General features: G+C 38.8%; 1 protein-coding gene across 21 annotated transcripts in view; it reads left to right on the top strand.

The window, feature by feature from the left end:
- The window catches only part of CHL1 (cell adhesion molecule L1 like), a 315,215-nt gene that overhangs the window by 100,826 nt on the left and 191,490 nt on the right, over nucleotides 1–22,899 (top strand). For 3 of the 21 annotated variants that reach the window (XM_072720400.1, XM_072720412.1, XM_072720418.1), the window contains exon 2: nucleotides 11,600–11,730. The exons of 3 other annotated variants lie outside the window; for them this stretch is intronic. The gene's annotated coding sequence lies outside the window, so the exon portion shown is untranslated. Of the gene's footprint in view, nucleotides 1–11,599; nucleotides 11,731–19,723; nucleotides 20,128–20,346; nucleotides 20,457–20,702; nucleotides 21,171–22,899 lie in introns of those variants that run through there. 15 more of the 21 variants (XM_072720407.1, XM_072720416.1, XM_072720402.1 and 12 more) reach the window with 12 other exon arrangements.

Raw genomic sequence — 22,899 nt, 5'->3', positions numbered from 1 at the left:
AATGTGGGGGTGTCGCATCAAATGCAGGTGAAGAGGAGGATGCTAATTAAGAACCATCATTCAATGTCATTTCTACATTAGATTAAGAAAAATCCATTAGAACACTCTATCTTATTTTTCTGGAGAGGTCATGATCCAAGCTACTAACCTCATCAAAACAAACAGCCATAATCACTCTTTATCCACTTCGCCACCATTCAAGCTAAATTTAGGTCTCATTTGCCTTTCACCAACATGTTTTCTAAATGCATTGCAAGCATTTCTTCATTCTGAAGAACTTACCACAACAGCCCCATACATCTTTGCCCAAATGCATTTTTGTCAAACTAAGACAGTTCATTGGAAATGTAAGGATTTTCTCTTTGGGCCCAGAGACTAATTTTCCTTCTATAGACTGCCTAGAATACACCTGAGGAAAAGAAGTTTTATGGATGGAGTCTTTAGCTCTTGTTAACTTGCTAAGAACACATGGAAAAAGTGAGATTCAACTGTATTCATGCAGATATAATTTTGTTGTTTCAACTAGATCAATCTGGATAATCATTTCAATTTTTTTGTTGTTACTACATTGATCTTAAAATTAGTCTTTCACGAGAGGCATCCCCTTAAGCACAGGTCACCACCTCACTGTGTAATTTCCTACTGAACTCAGAAAATATATTACTAATTAATGATTCAGACTTAATAGTAATATTGATTTAGAAATAATGCTATTTCTAAGTAAAGTGAAGTTCAGAGTACAATTAACAGGATCATTTACAAAGGAAAACTGTTTGAATATTGTGTGCTAAAATTTGGTATGAATTATTTAGATGACTACCTCTGTTATTTACTTTACTTGGTGTAGATACAGTCTAAATCATGGCATTAAAATGAATGGCCAGGATTTTTTAAATGAATAAATAAGCGTATAATGCTTCAGATACTTAGTTTAGATAACTTCAAATTCCTAATTTCATATATATATAGTTTTTAATTTTATATTTATGTATCTATATATAGACATATATACATACTTATCTATATGTATATATAGAGATATATATAGTCAAACATGAACGGGTAATTTATATAATTAGTGGCTATAGTACTTTATTTAATTTCTTCACAGCAGAACAAATTTTGATAGTCATATATGTCCAACATATCCTATGCAAGGGGAGAGAAATGATTAAGAGTGAAATATCTATATATCTATATATCTATATATATATATATATGTATATATATATATATCGAGTGAAACTTATACATACTTCAATATTGGATAATTTTTCCTGTCTTTTTTGTCAGGAAATGGCTATTCATCATAATATGTGAGGATGATAGTCTTCTTGGATAAAGTCGTTAATAGTCACCATTTCTCCATTTGATTTGTGCATCATTTTGTGTAGTATATACACATGCACCACACACTAGGTAGTCGACACGATGTGTGCTACAAAGGGGACTGAAACATGATTCTATCAATTGAAGATGAGCTGATGCTGACAACATGCAGAGACCAAGGTGAAACTGCATCATATACTGTCTGCTGGCGGCTGACAGAATTGATGTGCTTCTGTTTTGTGAAATGTCTTTGACTACATCCATGAAGTCCATAAGTGAAATGTTCACAAGGAGACAAGTTTCTATGCAAATATGCAGAGGTTATATACTGAATATTTAAAATCCCTGGAATCAGCAGACAGGCTCAGATTCAAGTGTGTCCTTTCTATTTTTTAGGTGTTGACTTTTGAGGAAGATATTCAATTCTGTAAGATTTTTTTTTCATCTGTAAAATGAGGTATTTGTAGATATTAAGGATGGATTTGATTATTAAATGAGGTCGTATGTGTCATACATTTAACATAGTACCTAACATAATAATCATTACAATAATGACAATACAAAATAGAATACAACTAGCATGAATGAAATCCAAGTTGCTATGGAAGTTCAGGTGGGAATTTCCATGGAATACCTTGGGAGATCAGAAGCATTCTAGTGGAGAGCTAAAAGGTACCCTGACTGTAGATTGATTAATATGACAGCACAGGTGTTCCAGAAGCAGTGAGTGGAGAAATTAAATGCTGAGTGAGTGTTAGGAAAACCAGATGTGATTTTGGGGACTAAATGTGGTCAAATTTGAATGAAAGCAAGTATTAGGATAGAAGACTAGAAACATCAGTTTAAAACACAATCTTCTAGGCTCTTGAATGACAGGCCTAAAGCTATGATCTTTATTTTATAGATCAGTTGAAAGACTGTTGATTTTCAAAAAGTTGGTGGGATGGATTGGAGATGGAGAGAAGTACATATAGGAGGACAATTTAAAAGACAGTTACTAAAGCCTAGACTAAAAGCATGAGGTGACAGGCTAGGTGGTGATAGATGTGGGGATGAAGAGATAGAAATGAAAGATAAGTCTGGAATAAACTTAATCAGACATGGCAAATAGGTGAGGCAATGCAAAGGAAAATATCAAGGGTGAAAGACTGGATGATTCTTGGTGCCGGTTATGGGCTGAATTCGTATTTTGAAACTTTAAACCCACTACCACAGAATGTGACTATATTTGGAGGTAGGGCCTTTAAAGAGGTCATTAGGGGGATCCCTGGGTGGCTCAGCAGTTTAGGGCCTGCCTTCAGCCCAGGGCGTGATCCTGGAGTCCTGGGATTGAGTCCCGCGTCAGGCTCCTTGCATGGAGTCTGCTTTTCCCTCTGCCTGTGTCTTTGCCTCTCTCTCTCATGAATAAATAAATAAAACCTTAAAAAGAAAAAAGGAAAGAAACCAAACTTCTCAACACATTAATTTGGGACTTCCAGCCTCCAGTACTGTGAGACAACAAATTTTTGTTGTTTAAGCCACCCAATCTGTTGTGTTTTGTTGTGGTAGCCTTAGCAAACTAATACAATGTCACTCACAGAAATAGAGAAAATAGAAGTAGAACATATTTAGGTAAATGTAGATAATTACTATAAGCAGGGGCATCTCCATATGACTCATGCTTTACACATTAAAATATTTAATAACTATTTTCTTATGATATGAGTTATATTATAAAGGTTACAACATAATGCTATCAATTTATTTTGGAAAGAAACTCATAGACTGAATTTGTCAGAGTAATTAATGCTGGTTAATACAACAAAACTTTCTTCTCCCAATAGCTTCACAGAATAAAAATCTGTTCCTTGTTCACATAAAATCACTATAAATGTTCCAGGTTGTATTTCTCTTCTCTAAGAGTAAATCCAGAGAGTGTAGCCCCTTCCCTCTTATGGCACTATTTTCTCCTTTTCTTCCAGTCACATGGGTAGGAAGAAAGAAAACTTGAAAGATTGTGTTATGTCCATCCTTGGAAGCGGTATATATTTCTGACTCCAATATTCCATTGGCCAGAAGTCAGTTACAGGATTCCACCCAGATGCAAGGGGTCCTGGGAAATGTGGTCCAGCTGTGTGCCAAGAAACAAGAGGAGAATAGAATATTAACACTTGTAGTCTTTGTGGACGGCCTACCAAACTTTTAGTTTGCAAACTTATGTATAATGGGGAGAGGGAAAGAATAGCTAATGTGATTCACATTCCTATCAGGGTAATTCACAAGACCATCTGAACTTGGGAATTTACTCTTAACAATGTATATATTTGCTGGCAGCCTCAAAAACTCCAGGACAGGAGTTAAGGAACTTTTTCTGTATGAAGCCAGACAACAAATATTTCAGGCACTGAATACCATATAGTTTCTGTTGAAACTACACAAATCTGTCATTGTAGCTTTAAAGCAGGCACAGAAAACATGTAAATGAATATACATGATTATGTTCCAATAAAACTTTGTTTATAAAACAAGTAGCAGACCAGATTTGGCCCGCAGGCCATGGTTTGTGAACAATTCATACAGCAGATTAGGTAATCTGTCGTTTGCAAGAATTTCAGTCTTATGTTTAGCTAATTGTATATAGGAAGTGAGCCTAGCTGACTGCCCAGCAATAACATAAAAACGGGCTTTTCTGTGCTCTAACTTGCCTATATTTTTAAAATATTTAATTTATTTATTTATTTGAGAGTGAGAATTAGATCACAGAGGGAGAAGCAGACTCTCCGCTGAGCAGAGAGCCCAATGCAGGGCTCCATCGCAGGACCTAAGACCATGACCTGAGCTGAAGGCAGATGCTTAACCAACTGAGCCATCCAGGTGCCCTAAGGGCTATTTTTTCTTGATTTCAGTATTCCTTCAATCCCAAAGAATCTTATGTTCACCCTTATTTTCAGCTATCATCTCCATTTTGTCCATCTCTATTGGCCTATCTCCTTCACATTGTAAATGCCATCTGGGGGTATGGCTGTTGCTTCCAGTACATTTTTCAGATCTTCCAAATCGTATACTGAAGCATGTGTGAATCAGATGCAAATTCCAGTCCCTTATCTTTCACTCTCTCGCCATATGCCTCAGCATTTCACTTTGTCTCCTAGAGGCCCAGTTTCTTCATACTTAAGTTGGAATAATCACAGTATCAAACTCAGGATTTTTTTTGTGTTGTTTTTTTCCCCCTGTATAGATTAAATGAGTTAATCTATATAGACTACTAAATTCACTGTTTGGTACCTGGTAAAAGCTTGAAAATAGTTAACATCTTAATTTCCTTCAATAATCCCATTCATAATACAATATGATTTTTAAAACTCTAATTCTCCCAAAATTTCACCAAAATCTAAAATTACTTTTTATTGAGGGGGGGGGGGGGTTTCCTAAAACCCTTTTATTTACTTGATATTGTAAAACATTATTTTCCTCCCATACTTTTCTGCTAAATGTTCATGGAATTGTACATTTCTGTTTGTCTCTTATTTTTTGACACTTTACTCTTCATATAATTTGAGAGTTTTCTTCTTCTGACTCCTAAAATATGATGGTATATGTGGCTAATTCCTATTCCTTGTTTACCCACATTGATATCCTTGAGGATCCTTTCATAGCAGCAACTCTCCACAACCTCCAGAAAAACATAAAACAAAGCTCTTCATTTCAATGCCTTAAAATCCCACATTTGTCACTTTGTGAACCTGTGATATTTTCATGAGCATATCACAGCATGTCCAAACCCATGACATGGTCTGGAATTTGACTCATGTTTCTTACTTACCACCATTGCTTTAGCTTTCTAGGCTTCAATTTTTTTAAACTATTTATTTATTCATGAGAGAGACACACACACACACACACAGAGAGAGAGAGAGAGAGAGAGAGAGAGAGGGAGGCAGAGACACAGGCAGAGGGAGAAGCAGGCTCCTTGCAGGGAGCCCAACATGGGACTCAATCCCGAATCTCCGGGATCAGGCGCTGGGCTCAAGGCTGCGCTAAACCACTGAGCCACCTGGGTTGCCCTAGGCTTCAAATTTTAAGTCACATTCTACTTTCCTGCTTCTTTTTCTGTCATATTTACTCAGTTCTCAAATCCTGGCCTTCTCTCAAAGTACCCTTTTTTCCCCCAACTTCTTTAAAAAAATCTCAGATCTTATCTCTGAATTCATTTCTGCCCTCAGTGTCTCCCCATTGCCTCTTCTATGCGTCTATCCATGTATTTATATAACAATCGTTATGGCCCTACTATGGTGCCAAGTAGTTTTTAGTCTTTGTTCTGAGGCTTACACAAAATACCAGTCCCTTCCTAGCTTTTTTGAATATATGCTCTCATGGGGGACACTAGGACAATAATCATGGGTGTATACTATGGAATCAAACTTCTGTTAAAATCTTGAATTCATCACTTCCTATAACTTTAGACAATTTAACTTAATCTTTCTATGACTCATTTTCTCCTCTGCCAAATGTGGATTATAATAGTACATACTTGATAGATGCTTTGTGAGTATAAATTAAGTGGTGGTACATGCAAGCCTTAACATTGTGCAAAACATATACTAAACTTTAATAAATGTTAGCCTTTATTATTGTCACTATCATTATTAATAAAAACTGAAAGCAAAATTGCTGCAACAAGGCTTCACATGTTTAGAGCCAAGATGAATCATCTAGAGTTACAGCAATTCAGAGAAATTGGAGTGAGTCATCTGGAGTTACAGTGATTCAGGGAAACTGGGCTTTTCCAGAGCCAGTCTATTGAATACCCTGATGCAAACACAAGCCTGGTGTTTGTGAGTATTGCTGGTAAGACCGAAAATGGTAGGTAATGTCCTCTAATAATAAACTAAGACACATGGACTTTCTCCCGTTCACAATGTGGAGACATTTTAGCTTTTTGAATGAGGAAATATGCAATATGATGGAATCAGTGTTTTATTTAATTAAATTAATTTATTTGAATCAGTGTTTTAAAACAACTTGAAGTCTTATAATGATTTCCTTATTCCTGTATCCATGTCTAACCTGCCCTCTATTAAGGCCAATTATATAATTTTTCCCATTTATATGTTGCATTGTCCCAAGTGGAATAAGGGTTATTATTTTTAGTATATAATAAGTATTCAGCAAATACTTGATTGTTTATTGAAATATAACTTTTCTGATCAAAGCAAATGATTTAGGAATGTTTGGATCACTTCATTTTATGAGGATATATTCATGTTGTCACTTTATTCCATGGCAACATTCTGTACCATTAAATCAAGGCTAATTTAAAATGATGTGGTGCTTTGTCATAAGACAAGACTATAGATATCAGCCAATTCATCTCCACTACTGTGAAACTAAAGTACAAAATCAATTGATTAAGATTCTGAGATACAGTCTTCATAATGATTAAGAACTTGATTATTCTACTGGATTCTGCTTATATCTAAACATCACTACTGTGTTTTCCATTGTGAGAACAAATCATTTAATTTAAGTGAAAACATCTTATTTGGCTCTAATTTGGCGATTTTGTTGTTTTGATGAAATACTATATTTATAAAGGCCAAGGAGATATTTAAAATTGTTTACCTCTCAGAATAAATATTTGTTTCATAACTTGGCTAGCTACTAAGCCAAGTCCACATTTATACTGGGCCTTAATGAAATGGTATTTGAAAGAATTGGACTGTAATTGTAGCGATGCATTAGGAACAACAAATCAGCTTTAGGGGTTGCATTTTACTGGTATGAGTTGTATGTGCCAGTAATAGGAAAGATCACTTAGTTTTTGAAAGCTTGGCATTGGCCTGGCAGAGTGTTGAGGATCCCACCTGTGCTCTCCTCAGAGCAGGACGTTCTACTTCTATTCATTTTCTCAGTATCCTGCAAGCAGTACAGTTATCAGAGCTATGTTTGAGATGAAAGGGATCCCTATTATGGCTCATACTGAAAATCTCCACTGGATACCACTCTGGTAAGGATTAGGCTGTTATGAAGGCACTGAATCATTCCAACTTCAGATACAGAAAGGAAATATTGCTTCCTTATGGTATTCAGGATGGTCTTTGCTATTTTCAACTTAACTGCTTTCATCATTGAGGACATTTAAAACATATTAAAGTTCCATTTATTCCAAATATTGGAAAATTAATTATACTGGTTCAGTGAGAGGTGTCATGTTTCATGTTTATCATATGCAGATTCTGTATGTATATACATATGTATGTATATATGTATTGGATGATTCAGGTGACATCAAAGGCTATCCCCTTCTCTAAGAGAATTTAAGTGAACGATGATATCATTAATACGATTTTGTCTGATTCTTCACTTGCAGCGCAGAAGAAATGCTTATAGTCTGAGGTTCACAAAATTCATCTGGTTGTCAATTGCATGTGTGCGTATGTTTTCCAATTTCCTTTTCCTTTTAAACTCTTTTTTTTTAAATTTATTTTAAATTTTATTTATTTATGATAGGCACACAGTGAGAGAGAGAGAGAGGCAGAGACATAGGCAGAGGGAGAAGCAGGCTCCATGCACCGGGAGCCCGACGTGGGATTCGATCCCGGGTCTCCAGGATCGCGCCCTGGGCCAAAGGCAGGCGCCAAACCACTGCGCCACCCAGGGATCCCTCCTTTTAAACTCTTAATGATCTTTTTAAGTTTACCACTTTGACCCCAGAATACCACATATTTTTATTGGCAGGGCTATTTATTTCTCAGGGAATGTGAAATAAAGGTATAGAAATTTGTTTCCTGGATGAAGCATTCTTTAGTATGCATTATGCGATTTTCCCCCCTCTTCTCTCTCTCCAATACATCTGTTTATTTAGGGAGGCAATGCTTGCTCATGTTTTAGTCTTGTTATTTTTCTGACTTTATTATGCACCATAGTTGCCCTATTTAACAACACTTTCTATATATTTTACTGAAGTTCAATCTCTTGGGAATCAAGAGCAAAAATAAAGTCATCCATCTCCAACAAATATACAAGATTACACCTACTGACAGTAGTAAGTACAAAATTGGTGATGCTTTCCACGAGTGGAATTTCATTTAACTACCAATTCCCAAGCAGGCCAAGAGTATGAACAAAACCAGTCACTATTTCAGAGAATGTACTGCATTTTCCTTCTTTGAGATAATTCTAACAAAAGGCTGTTTCACCTTACATCTTAGATCACATGATGGTGAGAAAACTCTATAACTTAAAGGATAGGAGTTTATTACCGTAAGTATAAAATAGAACAAAACATTGGGCTTCTACAGCATTTTACGGGAAAACCTATTCTGACCCTTCTATAAACAATCCCTTTGGTAAAGTCCCCATTTTATGTTGGTTTGCTCTGTCATCAGTGTAGAGTTATAGCTTGAATAAATTCTTCTTGAGGGTTTGAAGGTTGGCATGGGAATGCCTTTCTTTTCTCGATCTTATAATGAATGTGTGTAATTCGTCAAGTGTGGAACATATGCCTTGCTTTATTCACAGACTTTTGGAGAAGTTAATTGTTAGCTATCACCTTCAAAATCTGATGCCAGATTTTGATATTTCAATCAGTTGAGTAAGAATTAGTAAGTAAACCTTTGCATTTTATTTCTAGTAAATACATTAATTTATTATCAAAATGAAATTTATTTCAATAGCATTTTAAGTTTTTCAAAACTTATTATTTATTATGCTTCATTAAATATCTTGGTGAGCATTTTAGATTTTCATTATCTCTAAATTTGGGAGTGGATATGTAAATTAAAGACAAAACTAAGTTGCCAGAAAATATTGGTTTATAAGAAACTTTATTTGCATTTTATTTGAGTAACATTTAATGGAAAATTGTTTTCTCTTTGTACATTAGATTTTTGGTATTTTTGGTTATGTTAAAAATCATACTATCCTCCAAATTTTTACTTCATAAAGAAAAATGTTTAGGACTACAAAATAAACTCACTTTTATTTATTCTACCTTATTCTCTCTCTTTTTTTTTTTTTCTTATTCTCTCTTTTAACTGCAGTGTTGACACTTGTCAATGCCTTGAAAACTCACTAAAATGCATTGTGGGTTCTGCTTTTACTATTTCTGGTCGTTAAGTCATTATGAAAAATTAAAAATATCTTTCTTCTGTTTGTGATATTCAACTGTTGCATAATAGAACAGATATGATATGATATTGGATGAAATACTATAAGATAAACCTTTTCTTGTTTCATAGTAATTGTTTCTGGTACTCATATAATCATTAGTCTCATTTTGAGAATAAAAAACGAGCTACCCTCAAATGTATTTTCATAGGATAAAGTGAAGAAAACATGTTTGATGTGCAATAGTTATTGTTAATTACCTTGTGTATAAGATATTTATCAGTTAATCAGTCCTAGCTGTTTTCACCAAAAACAGTTTTCCTCCGGGCACGCGTAATAGAAAAACTATATTATGCTGGGCAGAGAGTTGCTTTGTACTTCCTCTTAAGCAATTCATTCAAATTTAGATAAATTTCAAGTTCTTTTATTTTATTTTTAAGCGGACTAGCTATATTTATTCCACTTTGTTTTCAGATGCAAATGGTTAAGTATTCTGCATTCTAATCAGTAAAGAGCCTGGTGACTAAATCATAATTTAATGATCTCTTCCTAGAAAGATAATGATGCAAAATTTAGATCTGAAAAGAGGATTCTCATTTTTATCTAATTGGGCTGATCCTTCTACAAAATCTCTGCAGGCTTCTATAGTTGTACTAATAATGAAACACTAGATGAAACTGACATAATGAAAGATGCTATATTTTACTCAGGAAATATAGATTATTAAAACATATCTTCATATGTGAAATGACATTTCTGTGCATGTCATAATGTTCATCTTTTCCACTGAATTAGAGGAATTGTCAGTTTTAATGGATGCAAGAGCTAGGCCTTTTTTGATTTAAACATTCTTATATACTTTGAGTAAATTGAAAGAAAAATATTTTTTTATATTTACCCACCTACTTATCATTTTCAGGGCTCTTTATATCTTTCTAAAGATCTGAATTTGATCTGGTATCATTTCTCCTCAGTTTTAAGAACTACTTTTAGCATTTCTTATGGTGCAGCTCTGATGGCAATAACCCTATTTAGTTTCTTTTATCTGGACCAATGCCTATCTTGCCTTCATATTTAAAGGATATTTTCACTGGATCCAGATTTCTAGGTTGTTTTCTTTTTTTCTATCAGCACTTTAAAGTTGCTATTCACCTGTATGTAATATGCTGTTTTACTCTCCATCATCTTTCTAGGTTTTCCTCTTATCTTTGTCTTTTTAACAACTTGATTCCTGTGCACCGAGGTAGCTCACTTTGTATTTATCCTGCTGAAAATTTGCTGAATCTTTGAATCTCTAAGTGTCTGGCTTTCACCACATTTGGTAAATTTTCTGGCATTATTTCTTTGAATATATTTTTATGTCCCATCTCCCTCTTCTATTGAGATGTCAATTACACACATATTAAATATTTTGAGGCTGTATTCATTTTTCTGCCTCTAATCTTCTCTCTTTCTCTCATGCTGGAAAATTTATATTGATCTAGCTTCAAATCTACTGACTTGTTTCTCTGTCATCTCTAAACTGCTATGAAGCAAATTGAAATTTTAAAGATTATTTTTGATCTTGTATTTTTTTTCAAATCTAGAATTTCCATTTTGTTCTTTTTTTAGAGATGCTGTCTCTCTGCTTTGGTTTCCTGATTTTATATTCATTGTGGTAATATTTTATTTCCATGAGCATAATTACAATTGTGCTTTATATTCCTTATCCATTATGTCCAATGCGAGGATCATCTCAGGGTTGATCTCCTTGGCTCTTCTTTGAGTGAAGATCACATATATTTTATCATATGTTGAACCATCTTGGATTGTTTTCTGAGTACTATACAGATTCTGGATTCTGTTATGTTCTCCCACTAACATCAATTTTTATTTTTCTTACCAGGCAGTTAATGTAGCTAAGATCAAACTATAGTCTCCCTTGTAGTGGATGGTTTACATCTCAATTCAGTTCTTTTGGAACCTCAGCAGAGCTGTTTGGAGACTGTCCTATTAATGCATATTTCAAAGGATAACTGAAGATTGAGCATCATTAAAACAGAATCCGGGGCTCCCTCTCCCTGGCACACTCTTCTATGGAATTCCTCCTCTTCTTTTTCAGTTGGTCTGATTGTGCAAAATCTGTTACGTTTCTTTAAGACTGTAAGTCTGAAACTTTTCTTTCCTTCTTTTACCCACTTAGCATGGACAGACTGGCTCCTGCCCTTCAACTACAACTTGTACGCCAGTTAATTTATCCAGTGCTGTTTCCTTCTCCAAGTATCTACCCTCTCCAGTATCTGCCCATTACAGGTCACTACACAGTGCTTTCAGGTATTATATTTTGTCTATACTTTATAGTTTTTACCTGCAGGAGGATTAATTCTGAAAGAAACCATTACTAGAAGTCTACAACTTTACATTGGAAAGAATTACAAATCCTTATGCTCATTAACTACTTTATTCTTCTTCAGATAAATGTATCAGAATATTTTAGACCCTGGAATATTTCACATTTTCATCATTAAATTTTCTCTTTTACTCATATTTGAGATGCTAAAATCTTAATTTTAAGAAACTTTTAAGATGGCTTCTATATGCATAAGAAATTTTGCAGTGTTTCATATTTACATTTGCATGGATATACTGAGCTATAGGAAACAGAATATGAGCTGATAAACACTATATATGGGCAATATAAGTATTATGTAAAACTCATGCCTGGTGATGTGTCCTTAAATGTTTTCTTATGAGCTGCCAAATAACTACCTGAATGAGGTCTATGTTGAAGAAGGCAGTGGCAGCTGGGTCTCAGGTTCCTGGTCTACTAGGTCGGTCTTGGGCACAGCTGGGGTGGTCCATGACAAGTGGCCTCCATGCAAGGAGGGCTCTGCTGGCATGTGGAAGGCCTTCACCCACTTCATAATGCTCCCTGGTTTGGGAGTGTGCATGCTTCAGTTTTTCCTGAAGTCATATCAGGGAGAGTAGGAAAAACCAAAGTTCACTGTCTACCCCCATCTCCACATCAGGTTCAAGCCCTTTACCTGGGGACATGGTAATTGTACTCTATTCTATAACTCTCACGTGAATCCACTTCCCACTGGCTATCAAGATGAATAAAGAGAACCTGGGCCTAACTACCTAGTAGGAACCACAGCACTATTTTGGACCATGACTCTGCATACAGAGTAGAAAAGTATATGGGATCTTAAGCTCACCTTCCTTACTTGTATCAAATGATGACCAGTATACTGATCTTCCATCCCTTGCATGGCGGGAGATGGCTTAAGTAAATAACTTAGATTGGTCCATGGGAAAGAAAAAACAAAAACAAACAAAAAATACCAAAGAACTACCTGCGTGAGAAACTGGCAGAAGAAAAAGGAACTAATGCCTATAAGAGAAGGCAAATATTTCTTGTCAATACAAGCAGGAGATTCAGAACATTTGCAATGTAATAATTGTACTATAGTATGGAGGTGGGGGTTTTTTGTTTTGTATTTTGTTTTTGTCTTTGTTTTTGTTTTTGTGGTATAGGGTTTAAATGACTTATTGGGTTTATCTGTATATGAATATGGTAAATATTCTGAAAAACAACATGGAAAAATATATTGCTAAAAATACTAATAATAAAAAATAGATTGGTAGGTCTTTTTTAACTCCTGAAAGACAATAAATCCAATGCAATGCCTAAAAACAATCGAGTATGTGAAAGAGGATTTTCACCTCCGTTTTGACTTTAGTCTGTACTTTCTAACAGATTAAATTCTTTTTTCTAGCTAATCTTTTAACTCAAGCAAAAGACCTGGTGGGGAAAGTATCCCACGATGGGAAACAAAACTACCCCCCACACAATAATGACTGTCCTGAGCAAGACCCCACATGATTGACCCTGAGACAATGATCTATCCGATCTTTACTGCTCACCTCTAAGTATGCACTGACCCCTGTTCTACATTTTCCTTATATAAACCTAGAAGTATTTTCAGCACGTTGAAGACAGTCTTGGAGACATTACTTCACTGTCATCCTGGTGTTGGCTTCACTAAAATAACTTCTTTCGTGTTTCACCACTCCTTGTCTCTCTGCCTTTGAATTTTGTCAGTGGTGAGTGACTGATCCTGGTTTGTTTGGGACCCCTGGAACTAGGTGCTTTTGCACCCTTGGGCCTCAGTTACATCTTACCCAGATTACATATCTGAGTTTGTGTTAACACAGTATATGACATATTAGCAATTTGTGATTTAAGTGCATGTCTGCTAATTTATTTTGTAGGAAAAGTCAATTGAGAACATGAATTATGGCCCCTAATCATTGCATAGAAAGGACTATTTGTTCCATCGTTCTTTTTATAACTGCTAAAAATAAGTCCCCAAAGAATGTACCATTATATTGTAATTAAAAAAGAAAAAATTGGAACGCCTGGGTGGATCAGTGGTTGGGCTCCTGCCTTTGGCTCAGGGCGAGATCCTGGGATCGGGGATCAGGTCCCACATCAGGCTCCCTGCAAGGAGCCTGCTTCTCCCGCTGCCTAAGAATCTGCCTCTCTCTCACTCAGTCTGTGTCTCTCATGAATAAATAAATAAATCTTTAAAAAAATAAAAATAAATAAAAAGAATAAAATAAAGTCCCTATCCATTGTCTAGACTTACGCCACACTTTAAGAATGCAAGGATGGCAAATACCCAGCATATGAGAAGCATTTCTTCTGTCATATCAATGACAAACATCATTAATAATCACTTTGTCTTTTCCAGCTGAACTCAGATGTCAGTCACTACCAAATCAGAAGAGTTATTTCATGAAAGAAAGACTTTTTGTCATGCACATCCCTTTTATTAAAGAACCTATCCATAGGGAATAATCTTATCTAGGAATCTATAGTGAATAAAAATGATTTTGGGAGGTGCCTGGGTGGCTCCATCTGTTAAGCAGCCAACTTTTGGCTCAGGTCATGATCTCAGGATCCTGGGATCAAGCCCCACATTGGGCTCCATGCTCAGTGGGTAGTCTGCTTCAGAAGTCTCTCTCTTCCTCTGCCCCTCCCCCTACTCACACACACACTCTCTGAAATAAATAAATAAATCTTTAAAAAAATGATTTTGATGTTAGGAAACTAACTCAAACTATTTTGCTCTAATAGTTTTTCACTCACTTAGCTACATAGTTAAGATGTATTTCAGTTTTAGCTTTTAATAAACAATAAGCTTTCATCTATCTGAAGACCTAAGCCTTCAACTAACTGTCAAGTACAGTCTTCCTTTCTTTTCCCTGTGGTGTTTTTTTTTTTTTTTCTCTAAGTGGTGTTAAGCAGCCACCTTCTCCTACCTTACATCAAGCTTCCTGAGCAATTCTGTGTTATTTCCTAATAATTCAAGCATACATCCCAGGTAGGGCTTTCATTAGCTTGTCTTGAGTCTGTTGCTTTTATTTGCTCTAATCACCATAGATGAAAAGATGAGGAATATGGATTTTATACCTGTGTCACATATCTGGACCTGTGGTAAATAGGAAGTATTGGCAGCAGCCTCAACTCAGCCACATAAACCTAGGAGATATTATTTCCTAGGATTAGTTGAGCTGTATGAATGTCTATACATGCTGGCCAGCAAAAACAATGGATACTTACTATATCATCCATTCTTATTTTTCTTGACTATTTTGAAATTGTTCTGGTGACACAGATTACTTAGGGAAAAGACTAAATAGTTACAATAAAAATACCTCAAAAGACACTGGCTCAAAGAATAGGGAAGTTCGGTTTTTCATGGTAGTATGTGGGCTCTAGTTCCTAGACTCATGAGGGACTCAGGAAAATGGGGGTTCTTTTGTCAGCTTCAACATGAATATTTCATTATTATAGGCTCACTAGAAGGAAATAGAAGAGTGAATCTAGATTACCTTTAAGAAGATGACCTAGTTGTTGTTAATAGCATTTCTCCTCATGTCTCTTAGGTGAGAACCTAGCCATGGGGCCAATCTTGGTCACAAGGGTGAATGTGAAATGTAGTCTCTCTCTCTCTCTCTCTTTTAGTGAGAGTAAAGGAAAGTTGAGAGATAGTACAAAGAGAGAGAGGACCCAAGAGGTCGCCCTGAAATGTAGTCTTTAGGTAGGTGGCTATGTGGCCAGGAAGGAAAAAAAAAAAAAAAAAAAGAACAGATTTGTGGGATGAGGGGGTCAGGGCAAGGAGGGAAGCAACCAGCAGCCTGCCATAAGCTCTTATATTAAGGAGACCCACTGAGTCTCTCCTTTCACTCTACCAAATTTTCTTTATTCTAAGAGTGTGAAAACCAATTTCCAGAATCAATTGGACAAAATAGAAGAAAATCAACTAAGACCTTCATTTTGGCTATTTGTCTCTGTAAAGATCAGCCCTTATTCTTCTACTATCATTCACCATTCTCACTATTTAGCATTTATCTTGTTTGCTATGGCAAAATTGGAATAAATACAACTATCTTTCAAGATGGCAGTTCCTGTCATATTCTAAAATCATACAAGAATATCTATATATTAATTATTAACAAGATTAAGAATATATATATGAATTCTAGGCATATATATATATATATATATATATATATATATATATATATGAATTCTAGACCACTAACCTGGAAATCTTGAGAAAAAATTTTTTAAATATTTTATTTATTTATTCATGAAAGACACATAGAGAGAGAGGCAGAAATATAGGCAGAGAAGTCGGCTCCCTGTGGGGAGCATGCTTTAGGACTTGATCCCAGAACCCTGGGATCACAACCTGAGCCAAAAGCAGATGCTCAACCACTGAGTCACCCAGGTGCCCCTTGAGAAAATTTCTGAACCTTGCTCTTCTCAACTATAAAAGGAAGCTATTGGAAAATATGCTGCCTGAGGTACTTTCCAGATTGAAAAGATTTTGTATCATGTTGGATATAGAGAGATTTAAATGAAATTCCCATCCTCCAAAACTAGGAAGGCTTTTCCCAACAAATGGATTCATACTCTAAAACTGTTCTCGGTCCACTGAGATAAGGCTTCACTGCACAGGACTTTGGAGCAAACCACCAACAGGAGGGTAAGGTAGTCATAATGAGCATTCGAGCATTTCTGTTTAGAGGGCAAGAAATCTTCTTGATTTTTAGAAGTGATCAACAAATGCCTTAAAGCATGAGATTTGATAACAGTATGATCATAGCTACATAAGTATATTGTTATTAATGTCTGTAAATTACCTAGCCCTTTAAAAAATCCAGTGAAAATATGTGGTTCTGTGACCTGCTAAGGCTGAATCACATGTATTAATGATCCATGGGGTGAAGTACAAGATGTTACCTTTTTATTTGTCCCCAAATGATTGCCCTTTGATTTTTAATACATGTCCTTTTGTTCTTGTATTAAAGGACAAGTTAAAGGAGTATCGACACTCAGTTTACTCTGCAGAATTAATATGATCTTCTTTAGCTTTCTTAGTATCTAAGCTGAAGGTAGCTGCTTTGTACTTCCAAGGTTGCCTTTGAGGACCTACCTCTCAGTGGAACATGCTGCTTTACTTTAGGACAGTAGGTGGCCAGAAAATCCCCATGGATCTCTGACTATTCAGAACTGCTAGACTGAAATGCCATTTCAAAAACTACAGCTCTTCCGCTGAACAATTTTTCTAGGAACATTGCCATATCACTAGCTACCCAGCTTTGCCAAAAGGCAATACTCCTCCAATGGTCCTGGCTCTGGGAATGATACCAAATGATGGTTCAAGCTGGGGATAGGCAGTAAATCAGCAGTAAAAGCTGAAAAATACCCCAGCTCTTAATACCTTTTCTATTTTTTCCAGATGACTGGCCTATCTCTCTCACCTTCTGCTTCTATTCATGAAAGACCTCCTTTCTCCCCTTCATTTGTGGTCTAATAGTCATATTTTCATTTTACATGGCCTTCCTCAATTGTGAGAGATAAATTCACACCTTTCAAAGCTAATGCAACCAAATTTCCATGTGACTTGTAAGAAATCTAGTCTTTCTTTAGCACTCCCGTGCAACTGTGTGATGCCTGATAGATTAGGATTATTTGTTGAGTGGGAACTGAGTCTGAACAAAGTGTCAGACAGGAGGATGGGAGCCAAGGGAGGGTTTCAAAGCAGCAGCAGAAGGCAGTTTCACTGAATCTCTACTCTGGTTGAAGGCTGCCTTCTGGTCTCGGGTTCCAGCCTTCCAGGAATCTGAGGGAATGAGCTGTTTTAAGTTCTTTGGGTCAAGAAAGGCTGCATTTGTGGCCTGCCTTTGGAAATGTATTTAAAAAAGAAAAAAAGAACCTATCCCTGGAGGTAACATCTATGAAGTGTTGGAAGTGGAAATTTATGAAGTTTGGATGTGGAAATTTAAGTCATTTGCTTCTATTTTGCATTTCTTTAAAAAGACCTCCTTAGCTGGCTAATTTTTTTTCTTTTAAACACTGTTTTCCTATCTTGGTTAATCATTTGTATTCCTTCCTCCCTTCCTTCTTCCCTCCTTTCCCTTCTTCCTTTTTTCCTTATGTTCTTTTCCTTTCTCCCTCACTTAAAATTTATTTGCCTCGAGTAAAGCATATCATGTATGTATAGACTTAATGGCTGCCTCTACTAAGTTTTGGACTTATTTTTGGGCTTATTTCCTCATTTATATGCAGTGTCAGAGACTCAGAAATATGCTATTTTCCTTTCAAGAAAATTTGTATTTAAGAACTGACCCTTCATCTTTTTGTTTCAGATATAATGCCTTGATATTCCTTGATATATTTTTGGATATTTGATTTAAAAAGAAGCAGCTAGTCTTGTCTGTTGTATTTTCTACTGTACCCTAGCACCTTGAACAATGACTGATAAATACTAGGATCTCTCTCCCTCTCTCTTTCTCTATATAGCTATAGGTATCTATATATCTTCACACCATGATCTATATCATCTCCTCACAATAATCCTAATGTCAAAAAACAAATCACAGAGAAAAGAAGAGTTGTATATGGAGGAGAAGAGTATTCTGTTGGTCTGGCCAGGATTGAGTTCTGAGTCTTTTGGTCGGAGAATGTTTACCCAGAAGGTGGTCAACTTCTGAGTTCAACTCAGCTCAGTTCAAGGAGCTTTGTGTCTCCTTGACCTTGGAAATGTTTCCTTATATTTTCCCTGTTGGAATTTCATTCAATATCCTATCTTTGTTTCTACTTTAGAAAACATTCCATGTGAATAATGATGCCTCGGGCAAAGAAATTACTCTAGCAGTACAATTTAAACTCAGGAAGAATCCTGCCCTCACTTGCATTTGCAATTTGCAATGCACTCAGTAAGAATTGAGCCCACACATGAACTGACAGAGTCATGGCTCCAAGGTTAGCAATTATTAAAGTTTAAAAGTCCACTAATTCATTTTCAAAATATTTTATTCAGTTGCTTCTGAAGCAGAATTCTGAATTGCCTTTCCTCTGTCGGCTACTATAGTAGTATCCAACTCTGAGGGGAGCTCACAGCTCTAAATATCCTCATTGTTCAATGCACAGAAGAGAACAAAACCAGACTGTAAAGTCAATTTTACTGCTTTAGAGGAGTAAAAATTGGAAGTCAATGATTCTCTTACCATCAAAGAGAACTTAAATTCAACAGAATTTTTTAAAGTGGCATTGTGTGAAAATTTTGGAAAATATCACGGTGTGAAAAAAAAAAAGAAACGAAAAAAGAAAGGAGTGTATAAATAACGTAGTCTGCAAAAGCCTGTAACTTTCCCTCATTAATTTTGGAATCGTAAAATAAAATTTACATGTTTCGGTGGAATTGATCAAGCATCAGAAATGGCCTTTTGTAGTGGAAATAAGCACACAGGGCTTTCTTCTACCCTATAATAGTGAATCAATACAAAATAAATAGGAAACAACTTTATGGAACAATGTGGTGAAATTACAGATCATAAGTATTAAGACAAAATTTAAAACCGGTTAACAGTGGAAGGTGCCCAAATTTACGTAGGCAATGATCTGTTAGCTTATCGTAGCAGCATCTTTTGTAAAGAGCAAGCCTCATCACACCTATAAATAAGGAAGGAAAGCAAAAAGGGTATTTTTAATAGGAACGTGGTACCACACCCTTCCAACAGGCAGCGATGGAGGAAAACCAGACCGGCGACCCGTGTCTGGAATACGTGCTGAGTGAAACCACAGGGAGGGGCAGGTGTTTTTTCTTTTCTTCTTCTTCTTTTTTTTTAAATTCGGTTTTGCAGATTAAAGGGACAGCCGTGCTACCTCTTTTGACCATAGATGTTGAAAATGACGAGTGAAGTTTTGGCTTCCTCCCTTGCTTTTTCACCGTGAAATAAAAGTCTTAAGCCTGTAGCGCTCTCCCTCCCTCCCTCGCCCTCTCTCCCTCTCTCCCTCTCTCTCTCTCTCTCTCTCTCTCTCTCTCTGTGTGTGTGTCCCAAGGGAGTGTGCAAAGGGAGGGAAAATCAGCCGCGTGGGTGAGGGTGGGCGCAGAACGAGGACGAGCGCAGAGGCGCTGGCCAGCCTCGGCCCGGAGGGCGTGGATCCGGGCTCAGGCCAGCGCAGGTCCCGCGCGCTCGCGGCCACTGCCCGGGGCGGGAGGGGCCCGGGGGGTCTCCGCCGGCCAGAAACTCACTTGGGCGCGCCCGGAGCCGCTGGACACCGCACGTGCGTCCCCGGCCGCCAGCCAGCGAGGGGAGAAGTTTCCCGGAGGGAAGGTAGGAGCAGCTCGGAGGGCGCAGACGGCTCAGGTGTGCCTGGGTGGGGGTTACTGTGCTTCTGCTTTGCTCTAGCGCTGCGGCTTCTCCGGGGCAGCGGGCGTGGGGCTCGGCGGGTTGGGGCTTTGCGCGTGGGAGGGGTCAGCTCGCTGGAGAGGCGGTGGTGCGCAATAGGGCCCCGTCCTTGCCTAAAGTGGGGGGCAGTCCGAGGTCTCTCAACCCCAACCCGGTAAGAGACGCCCCCGTTCCCAGCGCCGCCCTCTGGTGGCTGAGGCTGGATTCGAACCCAGCGCCCGGTCCGCGGGATACAGTGAACCGGCCCCACGAATCCCCCAGCTCCCACTGTCTCCGCCTGCAGACGGGTAGGTCAACCCTCTGCCTTTCCTCCAGCCTCCCCCCGCCCCGCCCCCGCGCATTGCCCCCGACCCCCTGGGGGGCATTCCACACCGTCCTGGGGACTGCAGCCCTCTCTCCAGGAGGGGGTCCGAGGTTGGCCTGGGTTTGGGGTCAGCCCTGATGGCGCCCCTCCCCGCCCCTGACCGTCTCTTGGGTCGCAGGGCTCCGTTTCCCTCCGCACCCCACCCCGCCCCCGCCTGGCTCCCGGACCCGGGGGAGGATTCCAGGTACTGCTGCGGGTTCTGCCCACGCCGCCGCCCGCTTGAAGGGGGAGGCTCTGAGGACCGCAGGGTTGGGGCGGGGCAGCGGGAAAACGGGGAGGTTTGGGGGTTCCCCGGTGGGGGTAGGGGCCAGGCCGGGGGCGTGGTTGCCATGGCTCCTTGGTAGCAGAGCTGGGGAGCTAGAGATGCCAGTCACGGATGGTCCCTTCTTCTTTGTGCCTCTCTCTCTCTCTCTCTCTCTCTCTCTCTTTTTTGAGTGAGAGTGTGCGTGGGGAGGGAGAAAGTGATTAATCTGGAGAGCAGGGATTGGAGCCTGGAGGCTGGGGGCTGGGAACGCCGGCCCCTTGCTCCCCACCCCTCCTGCTCGCCGCGAGAGCCGCACTTTCTCAGCCGGGGCCAGGGCTGAGGAATTCCTGCGAGGACCCCAGGGCAGAGGAAGCCGCCGCGGCGCGGGCGCAGGTACCCACGCCCCGGAGCCGCGCCTTGGGGCGAGCCCCCGTGTCAGCGGGAAGGCGGGCCGGGGAGGTGATGGGAGGCGAGCGGCGGGGGGCAGGTGTCTAGTGGCGCGGGGGGGGGGGGGGCTCGCGGCTCAGCCCTCAGCCAGGGGCCTGGGGTTCAGCCCCGCCCTTGGGGACCTCGGAGGGGCCCCCAGGGCCGGCAAGTGGCCACCTGGGCACGCGCGTGCGCGGCGGCGCGCCCTCGGGAACGCCCGCGGTGGGGGCGGGGGGGGCACTTGTGCGCGTGCGCGCGGAGGTGGGCAACCGGGGAGCCACCTGGCCCCGCGCCAGGCCCTCAGCCTCCCGCGGCGCCCAGGTGGGTCCCGGTTCCAGCTCCAGCGTCTCTGTGATGTGTGATTTTTTGGACGTGCCATTTAACTGCTCCGTGCCTCGGTTTCCCCTTTTAAATAATAACGATAGTGTCAGTTACACTTTGCTCATTGGGCTTTTGCAGGACTGGAATGAGATAATCCAAGAAGACAGTTGAGCTTCGTGTTTAATGCTTAATAAATGAACCCCCTAAATTAGTTATGGTTGCTGATGGCCTTACTGTTACTATTAATTGATCCTCAATTTAATTAGATACGGTGCATTCTCATTTCTCTGCATCTTTATAGAAGGCAAAATACCGTGTTTCCCTAATTTGGGAGAATATGGGTGGGTATTGAATATTACTGCCCCGTACCACTCCTCCAGAGCTGTGGTTTGCAGCAGATCGGAAGATATAAAATGACCAATAGCTGGTCACGTTGGCTTGTCAGTAAATGGATGCAGAGAGAAGCTTAGAAAGCTGTTTGGGAAAACTTTCAGTAGCAAGGGGGGAAAAAAAAACCGAGTTTATTCTACAGCTTTGTGTGTAAGACTAGGTCCTCTTTCACAGGCTGAGGTTGCAGTTAGGTTTGTCTTAATTTCAGTATCTTGTGATGGACCACTCTATGGCTGTCATGATTTAACTTGGTTCTGGAGTCTAGTGTATAACCCAGCTTTCCATTTTATGGCCTTAAGTGCTGTGGTGGATTTATCTGTAGTAAAGGCAGAGACTATAGAGTATAATCATTCCTTGCAAGCTCCTGAATATTGTCAGTGAATAAATGAAGAAAAATAGTTATTTCTTGGCAAGTGTGAGTACTGGCTATGGCAGTTCATTAAAAATCTCTTTCTGGGCATGTTTTTACCCACATCACTGCAGAGGAGTAGGACTATGATGATTAATACATGTTTTTCAGATTGTTCTCTGTTGTATCTATACTTATGGGTCTTTTAAAGAAAAGACTGCCGATGTTCATTGCTACCTCATGGTTTTATTAGGTGCTCCAGCTTATCTGGTGATGAGCAAAACATCCCGTGGGCCTAATTGTAAGAATGACAAGATTTGATATTGCACATAATATATTTATTACCTTTAAGTTAATTAATTTCATTTACTGGATTGGTTTTAAATACAGTTTAGAAATATCACTTGCTTACTAAAATATAGGCATGTCTTGTTGGATCTGAGGCAGCTAAAACAGGACATGTGGTCCCATCACAAAGTTCCTTAAGACTTTTACAAAATAGACCTGACCTCGGAAAATATTTGCTGGATAAAATATAGCTGACTTTTGAAGATTTTGAAGATAGGTTGTTTGACCAAAAATTAATTTGTTGAAATAATTAGACTGGTTCAGTTTTTTTTTTAATGGAGGATTAAA

This window comes from Vulpes vulpes, chromosome 9 (genome assembly GCF_048418805.1).
Source record: "Vulpes vulpes isolate BD-2025 chromosome 9, VulVul3, whole genome shotgun sequence".
Classification (NCBI taxonomy): Eukaryota; Metazoa; Chordata; class Mammalia; order Carnivora; family Canidae; genus Vulpes; species Vulpes vulpes.
Note: the sequence above shows the minus strand (reverse complement) of the source record. Positions and strands in the feature narration are given on the sequence as shown.